This window comes from Coregonus clupeaformis, chromosome 2 (assembly GCF_020615455.1).
Source record: "Coregonus clupeaformis isolate EN_2021a chromosome 2, ASM2061545v1, whole genome shotgun sequence".
Taxonomy (NCBI): domain Eukaryota; kingdom Metazoa; phylum Chordata; class Actinopteri; order Salmoniformes; family Salmonidae; genus Coregonus; species Coregonus clupeaformis.
The window spans coordinates 9,780,486-9,788,408 of NC_059193.1; positions in this window are offsets into that span (position 1 = coordinate 9,780,486).

The following is a 7,923-nucleotide window of genomic DNA, read 5'->3' on the forward strand; positions in this document are numbered from 1 at the left end:
TCTTTAGTGCAAATGGTGTGCTTCTGAGAAAGGATGGTTCCCTCTAGCTCCCTGCAGCTGGTCTGGTGTGTAGTCAAGGACATGGGATGGAGATAAACTTCAGGAACAGATAGACCTGTATTGTTTCCATTTCTCGTTGCTTCTGAGTAACCTGGTCACAAGGTCAAGACAAAGAGCCTCAGAATGACCATCGTTTTTTCAGTTCATCCTAGACAAAGAGCCTCAGAGTGACCACAGTTTTTCAGTTCATCCTGTCTTTTACTATCTTCCAAGGGCGCAGCTGTGTGGAGATATGAGTACATTTACATTTACGTAATTTAGCAGACGCTCTTATCCAGAGCGACTTACATGAGCAATTAGGGTTAAGTGCCTTGCTCAAGGGCACATCGACAGATTTTTCACCTAGTCGGCTCGGGGGATTAGAACCAGCAACCTTTCGGTTACTGGCGCAACGCTCTTAACCACTAAGCTACCTGCCGCCGACTAGGTGCCTCGTCTCCCACGGAACTAAAGTTATCACTTGTTTGTGCGCTATGACCTGATACACATAGCCACAAGAAGAAAACCATGGTGGCTCCAGGTCAAGGGAGGGTGGCTGTTTGGATAAAGAGGGGGTTCCAATATCATATGAAAAGGAGACCAAGCAGACATGGGGATAGACAGGAAAGAAGCTAGACAAAGTGACCATAGTGGCTCAGATATGATATGAAAAGATGAAGCTGTATAAAAAGAGAGCTCCAAGTCTGTGACGGCAGTTGCTCTGCAGACCAGCTCGGCTCTATTGCTTGTGTAATAAAGTCTATCCTGATTCTACAAAAACTCTGAAAGTACTTTGTTTGTTTGATCATTTTCTACAACACCTTGTGTAGTGTATATCCACTAGGGGGCTTGGGGAGCTAGAGTAGCTTACCAAGCAAGAGGGTCTAAGGTACTCTTTGATCGTAGCTAGCGACAACATTTGAACTTTCGGATCCGGTGTTAAATGCTTTTTGTTTACAAACACTAGCAAGCTACATGTCTGGCTAGTCTGGTGTTCTATGCTTTTCGACACTACTTTTAACCACAGAAGCAAACATGTCTCTCTATGAATTGCAATTGCTAGGGCTTGAACAGCAAGAGCTTGAACTGCTCTTACTACTCAGTAGGAGAAAGAAAATGGTGAGTTCATCCACTGAACACTACAAGAAGGGACAATTGAGAATACTCCAATACTTGTCCAACTTATAAGAAGCATTGACGAGGAAAGACATTTTCAATACTTTCAGTTATCGGTTGCCAGATTTTACAACTTGCTTCAGCAGCATTGGAATTATCCGCTTTGTGCAAGAGCTCGGGCAGCGAGTACTATAACCACAAGGGGTTTTTCTCAGTGGTCCTGATGGCAGTCTGCGATGCAAAGTACCGCTTCACCATGATCAACATGGGCGCATATTGTGGGGAGGGAGATGCGGGAATCTTCGCACTAAGCTAATTCGGCCCCCAACTCATTGAAGGCCAGCTACCACTACCAAGGCCAGAGTGCTTACCGGGAACCCAAACACAGACCCCATATGTCTTCGTGGGAGACGAGGCATTCCCTCTGAGGGTAACCCTGATGCGACCATATCCAGGTAAGATACGCTAAATGCATGTGACTATACATATGATGTGAAAGTTATACCAATATAGACGTTGTAGTTATATGCCTCACATAAAAGTCCCAGTAAGAAGATGGGGGCCTATGTCCAAAGCATAGGCTACACAGTTGTTACAGTACACATTTGATAGCCTTCATGTACCCCTGTTCAATACTAATGGAAACACTTGTTTTATTCAAAGGTTTTCAGAGAACTGCTTTGGAATCCTTGCTGCAAGATGGAGGATCCTGGGACAAACCCTTGAGGTTGCCCCAGAGAAAGCTGGGACCATTGTGAAGGCCTGCATGGCCCTCCACAACTAACTTGGCACCACAGACACTACAGACACTGAAAACACAGAACCATCAACACGGTACATCCACCCAACATTTGTGGACCACTCCACACCCACTGGGGACCTGTGTCCAGGAGAGTGGAGACAGGTGGTACAAGGGGACACCAGCTTCCTGGACCCAAGAAACATGTCGGCAGACATGGCAACCAGAGTTGCTATAGACGTGCACAACAACCTCAAGGACTACTTCCTCACACTAGCTGGTCGAGTGTCTTTCCAGGAAGGTAAATCAATACCTATCACGCATGGCACCCTACAGTAAATATTCAAATGTTGGAGTGTGGTTTGGAAAACGTGCACACATATGTTATTTTCCTCTGGTTGATAACTGATTATATGTTATGTTGGTTTTGCTGTTTGGATTATGCTGTTTTTCTTATTGACACTTTACAAATCACAACAAAGACTACCATAATGACAGTCACTTCATCCTTGTGTTGTTTTAGTTTCTCATATTTTTTTTAGGCTCTCAAGACATTTACCTAACCTTGTGTTATGTGTAGTAGCCATTCAATGAGGACTTTCCTGCTATGGTATATGGGTGAGAATGGCTGTCCAGTTGTAGACAAAAAGGTCAGGTGAAGGAAGTCGAGGTGGCGAAAGCCAGGATAGTCCATCAGGTCTCCTATGCGGAGGCAACCAAAAGAGTTGAGAAAGCAAGTGACAGTGTTGAAGATATGGTCGTGGATGTTTAGTAAAGACCCAGTGCACCACAGCCTGTGAATGTGTGTCAAGCAAGAGAACCAGATAAGCTATGTTTAAAAAAGGTGGATTTTATAGCGTACATTGCAACTGTTATTAACTGTACGGCACAAGTATCAAAGTATCAAAGAAATCGAAGAAGTTGGACATCATTGTGGCTGCAAGTATTTGGGACTTCAGGAGTTCACAGCGGAAGATCTGCAAGGGGTATTGGCAATGGAAGATGTGCCGCCTTCCCAGGCTCCTGAGCCTGACTAGGGATTGGATTTGGAGGTTTTGTTTTTAACAGAAGAAATATAATGTTTGTTTGATTTTATTTTTTTGGTAGTCTGTTTCAAGTTTCAAGTTGTATTAGTCGTATGTACACGATACGCATGGTATACATCAGGGGTAGGCAACCCTGTTCCTTGAGTGCCGCAGATACTGCAGGATTTTGTCCCAACTAGGCACCACACTGAGCTACTTAGTTAATTGATCAGTTCAGTGATTGCCTCAATTCAACACATCTGGTCTTCCAGGTCGGTTAAATCAAAAACATAAAGTGCCTGCGGCCCTCCAGGACCAGGGTTGCCTACCTCTGGTATACATCATACAACTAAATGCTTGCTTGCAGGTTCCTTCTCGACAATGCAACAACAATAATAAATAATAAAATATAAGTATACGAACATAAAGTAAATGGCAGTAGAATATAATAAACATTTTAGCATAAGTATAATACAGGAAGGCACAATTTGTAGTCCAATATTTACACGTGTTTTGGAGAAGGGGGGATGTATAAATTGAGCAGTATAGTGTATAAATTGAGCAGTATAATAAGAGTCTGGTAGCAGCAGTTGTGATGTGTGTGTAGCATGAATGTGTGTGTGTGTATATCAGAGTGGGTGTGTGCATGAGTGAGTGTGGCAAATCAGAGCAGGTGGTCAGTCCAGTTCAAGTGTTCAGCAGTCTGATGGCTTGTAAATAGAAACTGTCTCTGAGCCTGTTGGTATCAGACCTCATGCTCCGATACCGTCAGCGGCTGCCCGGCGGTAAGGAAGCGAACAGCTTGTAGCTGGGGTGTGTGGGGTCCTTGATGATGCTGCGTGCCTTCCTCAGCCACCGTTTCGAGTAGATGTACTGGATGGGAGGGAGCACGGTCCCAGTGATGAACTGGGGCATCTTCACCACCCTCTGGAGGGCCTTGTGGTCGTACTGGTCAGGACCCTTTCAATGGTGCAGCGGTAGTATTTAAGAGGACCCGGGCGGCATGCTGGATTTCATCAGCCTCCTTATGAAGTAAAGACGCTGTTGCGCCCTCTTGACAAGAGTGGTGTTGTTGTTGGTCCATGACAAGTCCTTGGTGATGCGCACAGGAACTTACAACTTGTGACTCTCTCTACTGCAGTCCCGTTGATGTGGATAGGGCATGTTCCCTGCTCTGCTTCCTCTAGTCAACAATCAACTCCTTTGTTTTGCTGATGTTGAGGGAGAGGTTGTTGTCATGACACCACAATGCCACTTCCCTTACCTCCTCCGTATAGGCTGAATCGTCGTTGTTGGTTATCAGGCCTACAACCATGGTGTCGTCAGCAAACTTGATGATGGAGTTGGTGTCATGCAAAGCCACGCAGTCGTGGGTGAACAGGGAGTACATCAGAGGATTGAGGACACAACCCTGGGGGTCCCTGTGTTAAGAGTCAGTGTGGAGGAGGTGTTGTTTCCAATCCTCACAGCCTGTGGTCTGCCCGTCAGGAAGTCCAGGATCCAGTTGCAGAGGGTGGTGTCCAGACCCAGGGCTCTGAGCTTGGTGTCGAGCTTGGAGGGAACAATAGTGTTGAATGCTGAACTGTAGTCAATGAAGAGCATTCTCACATAGGTGTTCCTCTTGTCCAGATGTGTTACGGCCGTGTGAATAGCAATGGAAATGGCATCTTCCATGGATCTGTTGGAGCGGTAGGCAAATTGGAGTGGGTCCAGTGTGCCTGGCATGATGACCTTGATGTGGGCCATGACCTGCCTCTCGAAGCACTTCATGATGATCGAAGTGAGAGCGACGGGGCGATAGTCATTTGGGCATGTCACTTTGTTTTTATTGGGCACTGGGATGATGGTGGTCTCCTTAAAGCAGGTTGGGACAGGGACAGGTTGAAGATGTCCAAGAAGACCCCGCCAGCTGGTCAGCACATACTCTGAGGACGCGGCCAGGGATGCTATCTTGGCCGGTGGCTTTGTGAGTATTCACTCTTTTGATAGTTTTCCTTATGTCAGCAAAAGCATAATGTCGTCTGGAACAGCGAGAGTCTTCCTGGATGGCTTGGTATTGTCTGCCTCAAAGCGAGCAAAGAATGGGCACCGCACAGCTGGATTTGCATTTGTAGTCTGTAATCCTTGCCACATGCGATGCGAGTCTGAGTTGTCGAACATCAATTCAAGTTTGAGTCTGTATTGTGTTTTTGCGTTCCTAATGGATTTGTGGAGCTCGTACCTGCTTGCCTTGTACGCGTCGCACGTCACAGAGTCATCAGAATTCGTTCTGCTGACATTGAATGCTGCAGTACGGGCTCTCAGCATGGTACGGATATCTCCGTTCATCCAGGGTTTCTGGTTGGGGTATGTCCGGATTGTTATTGTGGTTACAACATCATCAACACATTTCCTAATGAAGCCTGTGACTGGAGATGGATATTCCTCAATGTTGATGGATGAGTCCTGGGTGGATGAATCTTTGAACATATTCCAATCAGTATTCTCAAAACAGTCCTGCAGCATTGAGTCTGCCTCCTCTGTCCAGCGCTTCACTGTTCTCTGTGTTGGTGGCTCCATCTTGATTTGCTGCTTGTAGGTGGGGAGTAGGAACAGGGAGACGTGATCTGATTGGCCGAAGTTGGGGCAGGAGGATGGCTTTGTACGCGTCATGGATGTTTGTGTATACATGGTCAAGCATATTGGATTCGCTTGTGGGGCAGGATACATGTTGGTGATATTTTGGGAAAATGTATTTTAGACGGGTTTGGTTAAAGTCACCCGCGACAATAAAGACTGCTTCAGGGTGAGAGGATTCTGCTGGCTAATGATCTTGTACAGTTTGCTGAGAGCTGCCTTGGTGTTTGCTTGTGGCGGTATGTACCCAGCTGGTTGAATACCAGAGTTGAGTATATTGTCTGTAAGCCACATCTCAGTAAAAACAAAGACACAGCATTCCCTGATGTCCCTCTGTGATTGAAGCCTTGCTTTGAGTTCACAAAGTTTATTTTCCAGCAATACTAGCCAAAGCCCTTCAACATTGCTGCAATAGAAGTCTCTGCCTGCAGCTAGCCACCTGACTGACTGTATCTATAAGCTCCATGAGGGGGCAAAAGGGGGGCTTAGCCAGGCTCCATCCGTCTGTAATATTTCATTTTGATTTATAAGGATGGGGTCAAGTTTACAGTTGAAGCTGCTTCACTCAACTCTGCCTCATGCCCTACCACCACAGAGTTTAGTTAGCTTCTTAGCTAGCTGTAAATGGCGTTAGTGTTATTAGCCTATTTAGCTCTAACCAGCTAATCTGCCACTGCCACCATGGATATCAGAAATCAAACCACAGAGGCCGCTGCCAAGCCCAGCAGCGATAATGCTGCCTATCTCCAGCTAGCTCTGCATGAAGAGCCCCCCTTCCCCCCTTCTACAAGTGCCCAGGATAATGGCTCCACAGCCCTCTCCACCTCCGACTGTTCCTGACGATCTTGGATCAGAAGAGCGAGCCCAGGACGCTGTCCATGGTGCTGATAGAGCGCAATGGAGATTTTGTGCCAACCTGTCACTTCTTGGTCAAACTCAATCAATGGTCTTGGCATTTGAAGTTTTATGTTTATTGTGGTATAGCGTGACATAAGCAGAATTCAATATAATTCCAATGCAAGAACCCAAATGACGCCCCTGCAGTCACATATCGGTATGTTTAATCTTAGAAATAGATACATTCTATTATGGTTTTCTTGGTAGCCTATTGCTTTTCGTGATTGTAAATGTAACTGTACATTTTGGAAACATGTTTATGGTAGGACGGCATTGCCTAATTGATTACGTGGGTGGGTCGAATTTGATCCATATAAGTGTATGGCGCCATATTGCAAAGTGTTGCTGAACTCATGAGCTGCACGATCTTCCATGATTGAAGCGAGCTTATAGGCCGTTTGTTTACTGTTAATGTAACTAGACTAAATAAAGATTGTGTCATGCCTTTATTTATCTGATATTTTGTTAAGGCCTACCGCTGTTATGCTCTGTTCGCATTCATTAGTTCGCATTTGCAGTTGTGTCGGTATTCTAGGCCACCTGCTATTCACTATTTTAGTTTTGCATGATTAACTAGGCTACTACTTTCAGCATTTCATTTTCATTATTTTGCTAAGACAGCTGTGTGTATGGCCACATTCACATAGGCTGTTTGTAATAGGTGAATTACCCTATCTATCTATATTCATTGCCAAATAGGCCTTGCTTTACAGGGAGGCGCGATTAGAACTCAGTCATATCAAGAATATAAACGTTCTGAGCTTTGATCAACGCTGGGAGCAATATTTAGATGTTGACCCGTAATTTATTTTCTTTATTGTGTACTCAGTGTCCTCATATGTAGCTAGACTACAAAATATGGATGAAGCAATTGATGACATCACCCCATTGTTTCCTATGAGAATGCTCAAGTGGCGCGTTTGAAGATCAGGAAGTGTCATTTCAGCTTGTCACAATCTTGCTACACTACTCTAGGAAGTGATGGTGCAGGCTAGTTGCAGGTTGCCCCCTCTCATTGAGTATCTCAAGTTGAATGCTGACAGAAGTACTGCAGGCTGCCATTAGCAACTAAATTATCCTTTTAACTTAATCTGTGTGTGATTTTAAAGTAATTGGTTCAAGGTCATACATCTGCTGAAATAAAAGCAATTATTAGTATCACGATCGTGTTCGTTTAAAAAATATATAAATCCACGAATATTGACCACAACGATCGCCATTTCCCCATTTCCTATAATGGGGATCCTGCTTTCTGGAAACAATGCCTGCAGTACCGTGGTCGGCCTCAACTTGAACTCCTCAATGGGAAGGCTGGAGTCGTTCTCCCCTGGTAGTTACGCACCTGCTCTGTATGGATATTTTTGCCCACCCCGACAATGTTACTTTTTGGGGGACTTTTGTTGTTTTCATCCCGCACAGTAGGTGGCGGCAATACATATTTTTGGGTGTAGTCTGCCAATAAACCTTGACAAAGAAGAAGAAGAAGAAGAA